We start from the raw sequence: 18197 nt of genomic DNA, 5'->3' as shown, positions 1-18197 counted from the left end.
CCTTTGAAGATTGGCTCTTTGAATCTTTAGGGCAGTAGGAAAATCTCCCTGACCTCAAATGCTCTCCCTTCAGGGAAGGTCTGGACTCTCTTTAGAGGCTCATTCGATTAGGTTATCTCACCTGAAATAATCTCCTTTGGACACAAAGTCAACTGATTTTGGACCTTAATATCAGCTTTGTCATTTAAAATAATGTAATCACAGGAGTGAATCTCTTCAAGTTGACAAGTCCTGCTTATACTCAAGAGAAGGCACATAGCTGTGGGGATCTTGGGGACCATCTTTTATTCTGCCTGCCACATTCCTCGAGCTGTATGTTTATAACTTACGCACATTTCTGTCTATAAGATTTGCCTATCAAATAATCCCAAAAAAGTGGAAAATAAACTAATCAGGAAAGACAAAGAAGATAAAGAAAAAAGAAACTGTGTCAGGATAATCATGAATGTATTCATAAGACTAAACAAAATATAGTAGATGCTGGTATTTAGAGACCAGGAGGTGAATTATTAGGAAAGATGAAGCTCCACAATAACAAAAATTTGAGGCAATATTTTATTATACTAAGCATCATAGTGTTTGTTTTCATTTAACATAGAGAGCAACCCTAGAGTTTGAGATGAAAGGAAGTTGTTACCTGTGCATCTGCTTAAACAAAGTCTGCATGCCTAGATCAAATATTAACCACTGAAAGTGAAAGAGTTGAGAGACTCAAGAAGGCCAATTCACTGAGTGGAATCAATTCTTCAGAGAAGTCAGTGAAGATGGGATTTCAAAAATGACATTGAATTAGTCTAAATTAAATTGATAAGCCTTGAAATGACAGAATCAATGAAGAGAAAAAATAATACACTAATTTAAAAGAAACTCTAGAGTAATGTTTGCAAAGGCAGATGGAGATTTAGTCTCTTCGATGTTCATTCATAATTCTACTATTATAAAAATGTAAAACTAAAAAAGTAAAAGAAAAAACCCTCTAACAACGGAGAAGTGATGCCTGAACTTACCGTGTATCTGTAAAACAGAATATTATATAGTAAATTTTATAAAGGTTATTTTGCAATCATGTAATAATTGTCATGAAAACATAGTGTATCTAGTTCATAAATTTAATATTTTTAATTATAAAAAATGATGTATTGTGGAGAATATGAGAAAAAATAATTTTGTATTTGCATTCTTTAAAAAATATTGTAAAATAATAGGTAAGTGTAATATAAGGGAAAATAAATAATTGTGTAAAACACAAAATTTCAGTCATCAGAAGACAGATTGTAGACAGCCTTCAGGAATTAAGAGAAGAGTTAGAACAAAAGTGATTCACAGAGCAGGCTAAACGAACATTGCCAATAGCCAATATAGCCAATGAGGGTACTTTTCTAGTCTAGAAAAGAATAGTAGAAGCAATGAGTAGCCAACTCCATCATGTAATCATCAAGAATATGTCTATATAACACTTAGAATGAAGGTAGGTATAGAGCAGGTAAAATTCTTCCCATTTGTACATATTTTTTAATCAAAAGTGCTTTCTTTGCAAATATCTGGAATTCTTTCAACAGACCTAAAAAATAAGAAAAGTAAAAGAATCTTGTCCACACCTCATGTTTTTAAGTGACATTTTCCAAATTACACAGATTATTATTTTTAAAAAATTCTGTAAAACTTTATGCCTCTTCACATCTTATGCCTACTTTGGGACAATTTGTTTCACATTACAATTTCTTGAAAGTGATCCAGTTTTCAATATTTTAACAGAAGAATGGACCCTTTGTCACTCCAATTTTCTACGTTGATTTTTCTTGCTAGTATTAGGTCACATTCCCACATATTCTGTAATATCAGTAACTTGCACATATGACAAATTCAGTCTTCACAAAAGAATTTTTCACAATATTTGAAAGCATGGCTTAAGAATTCCTTTGAGGCCGGGCGCGGTGGCTCAAGCCTGTAATCCCAGCACTTTGGGAGGCCGAGACGGGCGGATCACGAGGTCAGGAGATCGAGACCATCCTGGCTAATACGGTGAAACCCCGTCTCTACTAAAAATACAAAAACTAGCCGGGCGAGGTGGCGGCGCCTGTAGTCCCAGCTACTCGGGAGGCTGAGGCAGGAGAATGGCGGAAACCCGGGAGGCGGAGCTTGCAGTGAGCTGAGATCTGGCCACTGCACTCCAGTCCGGGCGACAGAGCGAGACTCCGCCTCAAAAAAAAAAAAAAAAGAATTCCTTTGAAGAATAATGCAGTCTTGGATTATTTTTAACTTTCCCTGAGCTTTACTTTATTCCCCTTTCTCTTAATACTAAGAATTGAGAATGAACTAAATCTGACTGTGTAAAAGAAATCAGATGCAGGATTTGGTTTAAATTAGCAGTGATATTGTGGATTGAGCAGTAAATATGGATAAGAATGATTAAGTATCTAGCTAATCAAAGAATATATTAAATACTGCATGGGTTTATATGTGCCCTAGTGAATTGCTGTAGATTTCAATATTTATGCAACCATAAGTATTAAAAATAAGGACCTCCCATCGAATGCATTTAATAAAGACCTATCAGGAGAAAGAATTTTAACTCAAACAGCCTATACCAGCATAATTTTCAATGTTTTCTTAATTTGCTAAGAATAATGATAATTTTTAACTGAGCCAATTCTTTATGTAGGAAAAAAAACAGTTCAAAGAGAAAACTAGGTTTTCTTTATCCTTCATTTTGCAGCTAAAATCAACTCAGGAATTAACTTAGGAATTGACTGAAAATAAAAAAAAGAAAATGAAGCTTCTTTCCTCAAATCAGAATCACTTGATTGATTGGGGATTTGTAATGAGTTATACAACCTTTCATCTCTAGGTCACTGATACAAACACTATCAAGATAAAGCATGACTAAAAGTTGCTGTAATTTGATGGATATTTGGTGACCCATGAGAATTTGCTAGTGGTCTGATTTCAAGTTCTAGAAGGCAAATTGCCATATCTTGTGACAGTTATATAATTTAATGCATTAGACTTTAGTAAGCAGTCCTTTGTACTGAACTGTCTGCCTCCAATATGGTAAGCCTCACAAGAAATTATATTAGGGATTTATGTACTTGCACATATTATTGCATGAATAAATATATCACTCTATGATTTGTCCTGATTTGAATAGTATTTTAAGGGAGTTTTGTCATTTAAAAAACTAATACAATAAAATGGGGCCAACACATTATTAAAAGCAATAGATGAATACTTTCGCTATGTTTTTCACATGCTAGGGTTAGATGATAGCCTAGCTGTAAGTTAGCCACCATTTATTCTTCAGCTAAAAGTAGAGCAGGGCAAGCTAAGCATCTTGACATATCCGTTTAACCTCTGCTTCGTATCTAAAAGCTGAACATTTATCAACCTCCACGGCCTCAGCTCTTTGAATTGCTAAGAGTGAGCATCTGTATTCAAACATATGCTGTGGATAACGAAGATATTTTGGCCAGTTTGGTTTAGCAGCTGTTCTGTAAAAGTGAGATGAGTAATTTAATAAGCAACTCTCCTTGACTCTGATACTCTTCCCCCAGTGTATGCCAACCTCAGCCAGAAATGCAGCCTAAAAAGGGTTCACTGCTTGTGAGACATAAAGACAGGATAATGATTTATGCAGAGGACTGTCTTCCAGGCGCTGACAAGTGCTTACTGTCCTACACAAGTCATCACTGCTGCTCTAAAGAGAACAGATGGCTTTGCACACACCACTAACAAAGAAGGAATTCTGCACAAATAGCATGAAACTTCACCACTTTTCTGAACACATCTTGTCATAACCAAGCAATAAAATGAACTTGCCAAATGCACATTGCCAAAATGCAACAAATGAGAACTTTGGCCTTGCTCCTAGGAAAACATAATATGGGGTAAAAAATATTTTAAGAAATGGATGAGAGCAAACTACCACATTTGTTATTTCCTGTATTGCACCAAATAGATGTTCCCACAATATGAAATCAAAGCAAACCCTTGGTGGATTTGGAAGACTGTGACTGTAAAGCTATCAATGTGAGGAAAAATTCTAGATTTGATGTGATGCCTAATGGTTTCTTCATTCATAAAATGATTAAGATGCTTCAGAATTCACTTAGAAATATATAACAGTTGTATATTTCAGAAAATACAAAGAGAAATAATATACAACATCTTGATTAGCAATAATTTTTTAAATGTTTTATGTAATAATTTTATGTAATAATTGTTCAGGGAGTATACTCCCAAAGAACTACCCAAAAGTCTGCTCTTATTATAATACACCAATTAATTTTTGTTATATTTTTACCTTACAGTATATTTAGTGTAATGGGCTTTATAATATATTTAAACACTTATAGGTTTTCATTAACTGTTATTCATAATGCATATTTATTAACAATTAGATCTTGGGAAAATGAGTACAGGTAGCATAACCAGTTAAAGGCCAATTTGGCAATGCATCATAAATCTCCATTGGAAAATACAAACAACTATAATATACATCTATTTGCAATTGGAAATGCTGAGATTTCTGTATTGCATTGTTCAAAAGAGTATTGGACAATATAGCTATGGTTTAAAGTGTGGCATTTTGCTGAGCTTTCAATTATTGCTGCCATATTTGTTGATCCCCACTGTACAACATGCAGTGTATGGAACAGTGATTTTGGCATCACCAACGAACTTTGTAGAAATTCCTACTCTCATGAACCAACCAATACTACTAAATCAGAATCTACATTTTACCAAGATACTCAGCTGGTTTGCATGCATATTAAAAATTTGGAAGCATTACTGTAGCCTACTGGTTTCAACCTTGACTCTAAGAAGCATCTGAGAAGCACTGAGAAAGTAACTGTGTCTGAGAGTCATTCCCTGGTTGATACATCAGTCTGTAAAATAAGTGTGAACAATACAGTTGAGGCCTCTGCTTCTTTCAAAAATACAGTCTAGTATTTTGACCCTCAGCTATATGTGAGTTCATATGTGTGTCATGACCAAACAATGATCACCAATAGACATTACAAATAAATGAGACTTAATGCTTACATTGTAAAAGTCAAATAGCTTTGTTGAAAATATGAGACAGTGTTTGATTTGGATCACGATCTCTTTTATTGAACAAAGATTCTGAAACAGCTCTCCTCTTGGGCTGCTTACCAGTAAAAACAAACACTTCAGATATCTAAGCCACGAATTGATCTGCATGCCGTTATTTCTCCAGTCCCTATTTTTGTCAATATGTAAAAACATGCTTTGGTGGATATTTAAGATGTTTTTACCTCTTTTTGTCATTGCTCAACTGTATGTCAATACAAAGTAAATATACAGAAGTCTTCATGAAATTAGATAAGTAAGCTGGCCAGAAAAACAATACAGTACGGAACAAAACAAAACAAAACCCCACAAACATCAAGAAACCAGAGAGGAGTCCTGAAATACATTTGAAAATAATCTGAAATAACTGTTGATTTGTAACTGCAGACACATTGTTCAGACTCACTGCAGTCTGAAATGTGGTGCTTAATAAAACAAAAATGTCATCTGCTATGAAAACAATGCCATCATCTCTGAAATTCAACTATTATTGTTCATGTAGAATTAACTAGATTATAAATCAATCAAGTGGTTGACATTCTGGGATACTGGTGCAAGTCACATTATATTTTAAATATTTGAATTGACACATATGAATGTAAATGTATATATGTACCTGTATGTGTATGTGTGAACCATAAAACAAAAACCAGGAGCAACATTTTATCTATAACTGGGAATATAAATTACATAATCTAAGCAATTGTCCATGCATGACCCCTTAATGTTTGTAGACAGAGTTACAGTCAATTCTTTTTTCATATCAATCACTGGCATAAATAACCTAAAAATCACTTTCGGCAGATGTTTATGCTAGTTGGAACTCTTCCTGTGAAATGAAGGAGCTGGTTTTGAAGCTTCTCTGTGCTGCTTAAATATTCTGGAGTGGGGGTTATTTTTAGTCCTGACAACTGCAAGAGTCCTGCTGTCACTTCTTCAGTGTAACTAGAGAACCTCATCACTTGCAGCCTTCACTGTCCCATCTGCATTTCATACTAACACCACTATTCCACAAATGCTATTTCTCCATTTCTAGATTCGGTGCAATAGTTGGTGATTTAATTTTTGGTTGTAAATATAACCTTACCTGGTAGGATTTTTCCCATCTCACAGATAAGCTGAGGAAGTATAGTCATATCTGAATAGATCAGATCAGACAAATTGCTGACAAGGCTCTCCTAGTCCCCACTGCAACACAAGTCGTGTGTGTAGAAGTTGACAAAGCTTCCCAACCCCAGAATTTATTTATACCCCTGTCAGGAAGTGTTGATTTAGCACAGGGCCAAACTTTCTCATGTATTGTTAAATAGGTTTGAGTCACAAGATGGAGAGATAATGGATACTGAACTCCTAACACCAGGTTTCTGTGATGTGTTGGTGACAGAAAAGGCCCTTGGTCTTTAGAATTAAGTAACCTGTAAGTGGTAGACAAAAGTATAGTGATCCAGTTCAAAGGACTTAAGAGGACATGTGATTTACTGCTTTTCCCCTGATATAGAAGTGAAGACTGTTTGAATTGGGATTATTTTAAAACCTGACATTGTAAAAAATAGTACTGGTCAAATATTATTTGACCTTGGTGCCTTATATACAGCTGTCAGCTCATCAGAATATGATGATGGTTGTGGTATTTTTCACTTTAATTAAACTTATTTCATTACAGAAAATGTGTGGCAAGACTCCAGTCTCCTCAAAGCCATTTTCTACTCTGGGCTACCCTATGTCTAGATCCTGGAATAGTGGTTGGAACATAATAGGCACTCACTAAATATTTACTGAACAATGTGTCTGTAAGTGCTAATAATTATTACGGATTCTATGTATGCTTCAGACAGTTCCTTCAAATAAAAGTCTTATACTTAAGGCTTTTATTGTACTTAAAGTATAAGTAGAAGCTTCATACTTAACATTTAATGCTTTTATTCCTTCATCTCCCAGATGTGAGGAGAACACAGGGAATGTAACTTTTGGAATTATATTACAACTGCAGAGTTAAACTGTACAAAATGTGGCAACATCATACTTCATCTCATGATAAATTTTTTTTTTTTTTTTTTTTTTTTTTTTTGAGACGGAGTCTCTCTCTGCCGCCCAGGCTGGAGTGCAGTGGCCGGATCTCAGCTCACTGCAAGCTCCGCCTCCCGGGTTCACGCCATTCTCCTGCCTCAGCCTCCCGAGTAGCTGGGACTACAGGCGCCCGCCACGTCGCCCGGCTAGTTTTTTGTATTTTTAGTAGAGACGGGGTTTCACCATGTTAGCCAGGATGGTCTCGATCTCCTGACCTCGTGATCCGCCCGTCTCGGCCTCCCAAAGTGCTGGGATTACAGGCTTGAGCCACCGCGCCCGGCCCATCTCATGATAAATTATGCTGGTTCTCAATTTATCCACTACAGGGACAACAAGGTGCTTGACTTTACAAACACCACTTAGTCAACTGTCAGGCTGACAGGCTCCCCCAACAACTTTAATTTTAATATTCAATGTTCTTTCAGACAAATGCAAGTATTTTTATATGGGTAACTGTGATACTTAATTTTGTGTGTCAACTTAATTGGGTTGTAGGCTGCCGAGATATTTGGTTAAACATCTGGATGTTTCTGTGAGGCTGTTTCCGGATGAGATTAACATTTGAATCAGTAGATAGTTAGGCACATTCCCTTTCCCAATGCAGGTGGGCCTCTTACAATCCATTGAAGGCCTGAGTACAATAAAAGACTGAATAATAAAAAATTATTTCTGTCCATCTGGCTGTCTTTGATCTGGGATATTAGTCTTCTCCTGCTTTCACACTCAGACTCAGATTGGAACTACATCATTGGCTCTACTCGTTCTCAGACCTTCGGACCAAGGGCAGCTATATCCTCAGCTCTTCTGAGTTTGAACTTCTCAGCCTCCATAATCAGGTGAGCTAATTCCTTATAATAAACAAATACATACCTACATACATACAAAAAACATGGACTTATGGACAATTTGATTTAATGATTTTTCAACTTTCTAATGATGCAAAAGCAGTACACTTTCAGTAGAAATCATGCTGGGAGTACCCATATGATACAGTTTGGCTCTATGTCCCCACCCAAATCTCATGTTGAATTATGGTCTTCAGTGTTGGAGGAGGGGCCTTGTGGGAGGGGACTGGATCATGGGGGCGGATTTCTCCCTTGCTGTTTTTAGGATAATGAGTGAGTTCCCATGAGATTGTTTTTTCAAAGTGTGTGTAGCACCTCCCTCTTCGCTCTCTCTCTCTCCTGCTCTGCCACGGTAAGACCTGCTTTCTTCTCCTCCACCTTCCGCCATGATTGTAAGTTTCCTGAGGCCTCCCAACCATGCCTCCTGTACAGCCTGAGAACTGTGAATCAATTAAACCTCTTTTCTTCCTAAATTACCCAGTCTCAGGTAGCTCTTTATAGCAGCGTGAGAATGGACTAAAATACCATACAATCATCTTGTTTTTCACTTTTAGTACAGTTTTCAATAAATTACATGGGATATTCAGCACTGTTTTATAAAATATGCTTTGTGTTACATGATATTGCCTAACTGTTGGCTAAGTGTTCTGAACATGTTTAGATAGGCTAGGCTAAGCTATGATGTCCCATAAGTTAGGTGTTTTAAATGTATTTTTGACATGATATTATCAATTCATGATGAATTTGTCAGGACATGACTTCATAGTAAGTGGAGTAGTATATACATACATCCAAATGTTTCTGTTCCTCTGGAGAACCTGCCTAATACAATAACCAGAGATAAATCCCACCACTTTTGCAAAAGATGGGAGGAAGGAAAGGACCTGCTAGAAGTGAATTATGGAAACTAATAACAAACAGAAGAAACTAGCAAAATGAGAGAATAAAACAAAAGGACATACAGTGCTTAGACATTTTTTTTGTTATTTACTATTCTTTGAAATTGCCATCAGTTAAAAAGCATAACTTGAAATAATAGGTTTTTTTTTTTAACTCTTATAATGTTATTCTACATACACATTGATACAAAATATAGCTCTTGGCAAAAAATGCTTAAAATCTGTCAGAATCAATTTTTTTTTTTTCAATTGCAGATATATTCCCTGGTTTTTTTTTTTTTAAGGATAGCAGTCACCCAAGAAAAACACATTTTTTTACTTGGAAGCCCATTTTACATTGTTTGAAGAAACAGCACTATTAGCATTTTAGGTGAAATCTAAGTCCCTACACCAGTCTGAAGAGAGCAATAAATAATATGTTACACTTGGCTTTACACTTGCCAAATTCAAGTTTCTGGGTTTAATATTGTGAACAATACAAAGAATACAAAATATTTTGCTTTCAGGGCAATTGCTTTTATTTATTATTGTTATTATTATTGATACGGAGTTTCACTGTTGTCACTCGGGCTGGAGTGCAATGGCGTGATCTCAGTTCACTGCAACCTTCACCTCCTGGGTTCAAGCGATTCTCCTGCAGGGCAATAGCTTTTAAAAATCAGAATGTCTCATTTCTTAAATGCCATTTGTCATTTTTTTTTTCTTTTATGTGTGTTTCTGTGTAAAGTAAACACTCCGGAATGTACTGTGATGTATGTCAGTGGCTCCTTGATAAAGTTAATGAAGTGTGCACTATGTTAAATTGTTAGATGTCTCTGCCATTGTATTACTTTGGTATGCTTTAAAGAATATCTGCTATGGGCTGCCAGATAATAGACAGGCAACTAACATACAAGCACTGCTATCGGGAGCAAGTTTTTATGTCATTTTTTGTTAAAATATTTTTGTACTTGCTTGAGATCTTTGCTGAAGTGTTTGGTGAGTATAAAAAAAATTAAATGAATGATTTATAATCCTTTGGGTATATACCCAGTAATGGGATTGCTGGGTTGGTAATTCTAGTTCTAGATCTTTGAGGAATTGTCACATTATCCTCCACAATGGTTGAACTAATTTACACTCCCACCAACAGTATAAAAGCATTCCTATTTCTCCACATCCTCTCCAGCATCTTTTGTTTCCTGACTTTGTTTTTTTTTTATTTTTTATTATACTTTAAGTTCTAGGATACATGTGGACAATGTGCAAGTTTGTTACATATGTATACATGTGCCATGTTGGTGTGCTGCACCCATTAACTCGTCATTTACATTAGGTATATATCTTAATGTTATCCTTCCCCTTGCATCCCATCCCACAACAGGCCCCAGTGTGTGATATTTCCCTTCCTGTGTCCAAGTGATCTCACTGTTCAATTCCCACCTGAGTGAGAACATGCGGTGTTTGGTTTTCTGTTCCTGTGATAGTTTGCTGAGAATGATGGTTTCCAGCTGCATCCATGTCCCTACAAAAGACACAAACTCATCCTTTTTTATGGCTGCATAGTATTCCATGGTGTATATGTGCCACATTTTCTTAATCCAGTCTGTCATTCATGGACATTTGGGTTGGTTCCAAGTCTTTGCTATTGTGAGTAGTGTCACAATAAACATACGTGTGCATGTGTCTTTATAGCAGCATGAGTTATAATCCTTTGGTTATATACCCAGTAATGGGATGGTTGGGTCAAATGGCATTTCTAGTTCTAGATCCTTGAGGAATCGCCACATTGTCTTCCACAATGGTTGAACTAGTTTACGGTCCCACCAACAGTTTAAAACTGTTTCTATTTCTCCACATTCTCTCCAGCACCTATTGTTTCCTGACTTTTTAATGATCGCCATTCTAAGTAGTGTGAGATGGTATCTCATTGTGGTTTGGATTTGCATTTCTCTGATTGCAAGTGATGATGAGCATTTTTTCATGTGTCTGTTGGCTGCATAAATGTCTTCTTTTGAGAAGTGTCTCTTCATGTCCTTTGTCCACTTTTTGATGGGGCTGTTTTTTTCTTGTAAATTTGTTTTTCTCCCATTCTGTAGGTTTCCTGTTCACTCTGATGGTAGTTTCTTTTGCTGTGCAGAAGCTCTTTAGTTTAATTAGATCCCATTTGTCAATGTTGGCTTTTGTTGCAGTTGCTTTTGGTGTTTTAGACATTACGTCCTTGCCCATGCCTGTGTCCTGAATGGTATTGCCTAGGTTTTCTTTTAGGGTTTTAATGGTTTTGGGTCTAACATTTAAGTCTCAATTCCATCTTGAATTAATTTTTGTATAAGGTGTAAGGAAAGGATCCAGTTTCAGCTTTCTACTTATGGCTTGCCCGTTTTCCCAGCACCATTTATTACACAGGGAATCCTTTCCCCATTTCTTGTTGTCAGGTTTGTCAAAGATCAGATGGCTGTAGAAGTGTGGTATTATTTCCGAGGGCTCTGTTCTATTCCATTGGTCTATATCTCTGTTTTGGTACCAGTACCATGCTGTTTGGGTTACTGTAGCCTTGTATTATAGTTTGAAGTCAGGTAGCGTGATGCTTCCTGTTTTGTTCTTTTGGCTTAGGACTGTCTTGGCAATGTGGGCTCTTTTTTGGTTCCATATGAATTTTAAAGTAGATTTTTCCAATTCTGTGAAGAAAGTCATTGGTAGCTTAATGGGAATGGCATTGAATCTATAAATTACCTTGGGCAGTATGGCCATTTTCATGATATTGATTCTTCCTATCCATGAGCGTGGAATGTTCTTCCATTTGTTTGTGTCCTCTTCTATTTCGTTGGGCAGTGGTTTGTAGTTCTCCTTGAAGAGGTACTTCACATCCCTTGAAAGTTGGATTCCTAGTTATTTTATTCTCTTTGAAGCAATTGTGAATGGGAGTTCACTCATGATTTGGCTCTTTGTTTGTCTGTTATTGGTGTATAAGAATGCTAGTGAATTTTGCACATTGATTTTGTGTCCCGAGACTTTGCTGAAGTTGCTTATCAGCTTAAGGAGATTTTGGGCTGAGATGATGGGGTTTTCTAAATATACAATCATGTCATCTGCAAACAGGAGCAATTTGACTTCCTCTTTTCCTAACTGAATACCCTTTATTTCTTTCTCTTGCCTGATTGCCCTGGCCAGAACTTCCAACACTATGTTGAATAGGAGTGGTGAGAGAGGGCATCCTTCTTGTGCCAGTTTTCGAGGGGAATGCTTCCAGTTTTTGTCCATTCAGTATGATATTGTCTGTGGGTTTGTCATAATTAGCTCTTATTATTTTGAGATATGTTCCATCAATACCAAATTTATTGAGAGTTTTTAGCATGAAGGACTGTTGAATTTTGTCAAAGACCTTTTCTGCATCTATTGAGATAATCATGTGGTTTTTGTCTTTGGTTCTGTTTATATGCTGGATTACGTTTATTGATTTTGCGTATGTTGAACCAGCCTCGCATCCCAGGGAAGAAGCCCACTTGATCATGGTGGATAAGCTTTTTGATGTGCTGCTGGATTTGGTTTGCCAGTATTTTATAGAATACTATAAACACCTCTATGCAAATAAACTAGAAAACCTAGAAGAAATGGAGAAATTCCTGGACACATACACTCTCCCAAGACTAAACCAGGAAGAAGTTGAATCCCTGAATAGACCAATAACAGGCTCTGAAATTGAGGCAATAATTAATAGCCTACCAACCAAAAAAGTCCAGTACCAGAGGGATTCACTGCCAAATTCTACCATAGGTATAAGGAGGAGCTGGTACCGTTCCTTCTGAAGTTATTCCAATCAATAGAAAAAGAGGGAACCCTCCCTAGCTCATTTTATGAGGTCAACATCATCCTGATACCAAAGCCTTGCAGAGACACAATAAAAAAAGAATTTTAGACCAATATCCCTGATGAACATCGACACAAAAATCGTCAATAAAATACTGTTTCCTGACATTTTAGTGATCACCATTCTAACGGACGTGAGATGGTATCTCATTTTGGTTTTGATTTGCATTTTTCTAGTGACCAGTGATGATGAACTTTTTCCATTTGTTTGTTGGCCCCATACATTTCTTCTTTTGAAAAGTGTCTGTTCATATCCTTCACCCACTTTTTGATGGGGTTGTTTGCTTTTTTTCAGGTAAATTTAAGTTCCTTGTAGATTCTGCATATTAGCCCTTTGTCAGATGGGTGGATTGCATACATTTTCTCCCATTCTGTAGGTTGCCTGTTCACTCTGATGATAGTTTATTTTGCTGTGCAGAAGCTCTTTAGTTTAATTAGGTCCCATCTGTCAATTTTGGTTTCTGTTGCAATTACTTTTGGTGTTTTAGTCATGAAGTCTTTGCTCATACCTACATCCTGAATGGTATTGCCTAGGTTTTCTTCTAGGGTTGTTACTGTTTTAGGTCTTACGTTTAAATCTTTAATCTATCTTGAGTTAATTTTTGTATAAGGTGTAAGAAAGGGGTCCAGTTTCAGTTTTCTGCATATGGCTAGCCAGTTTTCCCAACACCACTTATTAAATAGGGAATCCTTTCCCCATTGCTTGTTTTCATCAGGTTTGTCAAAGATCAGATGGTTGTAGATATGTGGTGTTATTTTTAAGGCCTCTGTTCTGTTCCATTGGTCTATATCTCTGTTTTGGCACCAGTACCATGCTGTTTTGCTTACTGTAGCCTTGTCATATAGTTTGAAATTAGGTAGTGTGATGCCTCTAGCTTTGTTCTTTTTGCTTAGGATTGACTTGGCTATATGAGCTCTTTTTTGCTTCCATATGAAAGTTAAAGTAGTTTTTTCTACTTCTGTGAAGAAAGTCAATAGTAGCTTGATGGGAATCGCATTGAATCTGTAAATTACTTTGGGGAGTATGGCCATTTTCATGATATTGACTATTCCTATCCATGAGCATGGAATGTTTTTCATTTTGTTTGTGTACTCTCTTATTTCTTTGAGCTGTGGTTTATAGATCTCCTTGAAGAGGTCCTTCCTTCACATCCCTTGTAAGTTGTATTCCTAGGTATTTTATTCTGTTTGTAGCAATCATGAATGGGAGTTTGCTCATGATTTTGCTATCTGTTTGTCTGTTATTGGTGTACAGGAATACTTGTAATTTTTGCACATAGATTTTGTATCCTGAGACTTTGCCGAGATTTTGGGCTGAGACAATGTATCCCAGAACTTAAAGTATAAAAACAAAACCAAACACCGCATGTTCTCACTCTCATAGGTGGGAACTGAACAATGAAATCACTTGGACTCGGGAAGGGGAACATCACACACCGGGGCCTATTATGGGCAGGGGAAGGGGGGAGGGATTGCATTGGGAGTTATACCTGATGTAAAGGACGAGTTGATGGGTGCTGATGAGTTGATGGGTGCAGCACACCAACATGGCACAAGTATACACATGTAACAAACCTGCACGTTATGCACATGTACCCTAGAACTTAAAATATAATAATAATAAAAAATAAACAAATAAAAACAAGGAAAAAGATTTAAGTCAACATATTGAGCAGAATAAGTAACAATAAATTAAATATTTTCAACAAAAAAGATTAAAAGAAGATGAATTTAAGCCCGTTACAATGCATTGCTCTTCATCATATCTCAGATTCATAAAAAATAAATCTGATTATGTGCTTTCTCTAAAGAAAGGTCACTTTTACTGGAAAATTGAAAAGTACTAGGATAATTGGTTAATTCAGTTCATATGTTTTTGAAGATGATAGATTGACATCCACTACAATTATCTAGATTGACATCCACAGCAATTATCCTTTAGATAATTGTATCTATGTATCCACACGTACATGGACTTTCTTAGAACTAACTCAATTCTATGTTCTTTCTTTTTTTGGTGCCAATTTTAAATAGTTTTATTTAATTCCACTTACAATACAGTGTTTATAAAGTGCAATGTTATTTCCTTCCCCTGTGCATGTTCCATATTCAAGGATTGAGAATGTCCAGTGACTTACTATAGCAACTTAACTTTTTAAAACTGCCACAGAATTTGCTGCAAATTTAGCTCTTTCAAATGTTTTAAATTTGTGGAACAATGGTACATCTATACTTGGGTTGGCTTAATCAACCTCTTCAATGGTGGGCCCTGAGGAAGCACCACCAAAGGGAGGAGCTCCACTACCAGGGAATCCCCCAGGCATTCCTCCTGGCATGCCTCCTGCACTGTGGTACAGCTTGGTGATGATGGGGTTGCAAACTTTCTCCAGCTCTTTCTGCTGATGTTCAAATGCTTCATTCTCAGCAGTCTGTTTCTTATCTAGTCCGTTGATAATTTCATTACACTTTTCCAGAATCTTCTGTTTGTCCTCAACGTTAATCTTGCCTTGAAGTTTCTCATCTTCAACAGTTGCTTTCATGTTGAATGCATAGGACTCAAGTGAATTCTTGGATGACACCTTGTCCCTCTGCTTCTCATCTTCAGCTTTGTACTTCTCAGTTTCCTGAAACATATGTTCAATATCTTCCTTGCTCAAACGACCCTTGTCATTAGTAACAGTAAGCTTATTCTCTTTTCGTGTATTCTTGTCCACAGCAGAGACATTGAGGATACCATTGGCATCAATGTCAAAAATGACTTCAATCTGAGGAACACCTCGGGGTGCAGGAGGTATGCCCATGAGTTCAAACTTGCCAAGCAAGTTGTTATCCTTGGTCATGGCACACTCACCTTCATAAACCTGAATAAGTAGACCAGGCTGGTTGTCAGAATAGGTAGTAAAGGACTGTGTCTGCTTGGTAGGAATGGTGGTATTACGCTTGATGAGGACAGTCATGATACCACCAGCAGTTTCAATACCAAGGGAAAGAGGAGTGACATCAAAGAGCAGCAAATCTTGAACATTTTCAGACTTGTCTCCAGACACAATGGCTGCCTGGACAGCTATACCATATGCAACAGCTTCATCAGGGTTGATGCTCTTATTCAGTTCTTTTCCATTGAAGAAGTCTTGGAGAAGCTTCTGAATCTTGGGGATAAGAGTAGAACCACCAACCATGACAATATCATAAATCTGTGACTTGTCTAGCTTGGCATCTCAAAGGGCTTTCTCTACTGGGTCCAGGGTGCCATGGAACAGGTCAGCATTCAATTCTTCAAATTGGGCATGGGTAATGGAGGTATAGAAGTCGATTCCTTCATAGAGAGAATTGATCTCAATATTGGCCTGGGTGCTGGAAGAGAGTATGCTTAGCATGTTCACAAGCAGTACAGAGGCGTCTTACAGCTCTCTTGTTCTCACTGATGTCCTTCTTATGCTTGCGCTTGAACTCAGCAATAAAATGGTTGACCATTTGGTTGTCAAAATCTTCTCCACCCAAGTGGGTGTCTCTGGCTGTAGACTTGATCTCAAAGATTCCATCCTCAATAGTGAGGACTGACACTTCGAAAGTGCCACCTACCAGGTCAAAGATCAGCACATTTCTTTCTGCTCCAACCTTTTTGTTTAACCTGTAAGCAATAGCAGCAACCGTTGGCTCATTAATAATTCTAAGTACATTGAGACCAGCAATAGTTACAGCATGTTTGGTAGTCTGACGTTGAGACTCATTAAAGTAAGCTGGCACTGTGAACACAGCATTGGTAACAGTCTTCCCAAGGTAGGCTTCTGCAATTTCCTTCATTTTTGCCAGAACCATAGAGGATACCTCCTCTGGATAGAAGCTTTTGGTCTCTCCCTTGTAGTCTACTTGGATCTTGGGCCTGCCAGCATCATTCACCACCATGAAGGGCCAATGCTTCCTATCAGACTGGACAACATCATCATCAAATCTGCATCCAATCAGATGTTTGGCATCAAAAACTGTGTTGGTGGGGTTCATTGCAACTTGATTCTTTGCAGCATCACTGATCAACCGTTCAGTGTCCGTAAAGGCAACATAGCTTGGAGTGGTTTGGTTTCCCTGATTATTGGCAATTATCTCTACTTTTCCATGCTGGAACACACCCATACAAGAGTAGGTGCTGCCAAGACCAATACCAACTGCAGGTCCCTTGGACATGGTTGCTGGTGTGTAAGCCTGGCTCCGATAAAGAAGAAAGCCACAGGAGCCCCCAGAGCTGCAGGCAAATTCAATGAGTGTTCGGTGTTCTTTCATATCAAAGTATGGCAGTATTTTTACAGAGTATTTGTTAATTCATATGTTTATTTGAGGTTACATGTTGCTGAGATGATTTATAATTTTTCACTCCTACTGCCAAACTTAGTTTTAAGAATTTTTTCCACTTTATCTTTGCTAGGTTTTAGCAACTTAAGTTATGTTCATCTCTGTGTGGGAATGTCTGTTGTTCACTCAGCACTATTTTCACCCCCTCCTACACTCTTCCCTGGGGAATACAGGGTAATCCCTTTTAGTTGCGCTGTAAGTTAGGCTTTGCTGATGAGAGGCATTGAGAGCCATCATTCCTGCTGGTGCAATGGCTCACCTGTTAGGATTACACCTAACACTTGTAATCCTAACACTTTGGCAGGCCGAGGAGGGTTGATCAGGGGACACTGGGAGTTGGAGACCAGCCTGGTCAACATGGTGAAACCTCGTGTCTACTGAAAATACAAAAATTAGCTGGGCATGATGGTGGGTGCCTGTAATCCTACCTACTTGGGAGGTTGAGGCAGGAAAATCTCTTGAACCCAGGAGGCGGAGGTTGCAGTGAGCCGAGATCACGTCTTTGCACTCCAGCCTGGGAGACAGAGCAAGACTCCGTCTCAAAAATTAAAAAAATAAAATAAAATAAATAAGAAAGCCATTATTCTTTAGTGCATTCTCCACATAGGCAAGTACTAGGAGATCTATAGACATTAGACGTGAGATTTTGCTCTATGTTTCCAGATGAGCAAATTGTTCATTTTGGCTCTACCAGCAGTTGAGATAATATGCTAGGTGTTTCTTGGGACTTGGATTCCCCAGCTCTTCCAAACTACCACGCAAGCTTCTAATTGTCTGTATTATATTTCTTCCTATTAAATACACCCAGAGTGTTACTTGTTTGCCTGGCCTATATAGTGCCTGTTTTAATATTTACATGTAGGTTTGAGATCTACTATCTTATTATCCTTCACATTAGCATGAAACAGGCTTCAGATACGTTTACTCCCTGCTTTTTCCATGTTTTTTATGGCTAGCTATGATATCTTGACAAATGGTAAAATTATCAAATACCTGTAATAGAATGCTTAAATTTAACTCTTGTGGTCTGAGTTTCAATTGAGGTGCCAATATCCTTTATGAGAGTCCAAAATAGACAAATCAACATGCATAGTTAACAACA

General features: G+C 37.4%; 1 pseudogene across 1 annotated transcript; it reads right to left on the bottom strand.

The window, feature by feature from the left end:
- Positions 1–14763: 14763 nt before the first annotated feature.
- Positions 14764–17002, bottom strand: LOC117095615 (annotated as a pseudogene). The gene has a single exon (XR_004442109.1). The product of XR_004442109.1 is annotated as a heat shock cognate 71 kDa protein-like (transcript).
- Between the last annotated feature and the right edge of the window lie 1195 nt (positions 17003–18197).

Source organism: Trachypithecus francoisi, unplaced genomic scaffold, assembly GCF_009764315.1.
Source record: "Trachypithecus francoisi isolate TF-2019V2 unplaced genomic scaffold, Tfra_2.0 Lachesis_group14, whole genome shotgun sequence".
NCBI lineage: Eukaryota > Metazoa > Chordata > Mammalia > Primates > Cercopithecidae > Trachypithecus > Trachypithecus francoisi.
Note: the sequence above shows the minus strand (reverse complement) of the source record. Positions and strands in the feature narration are given on the sequence as shown.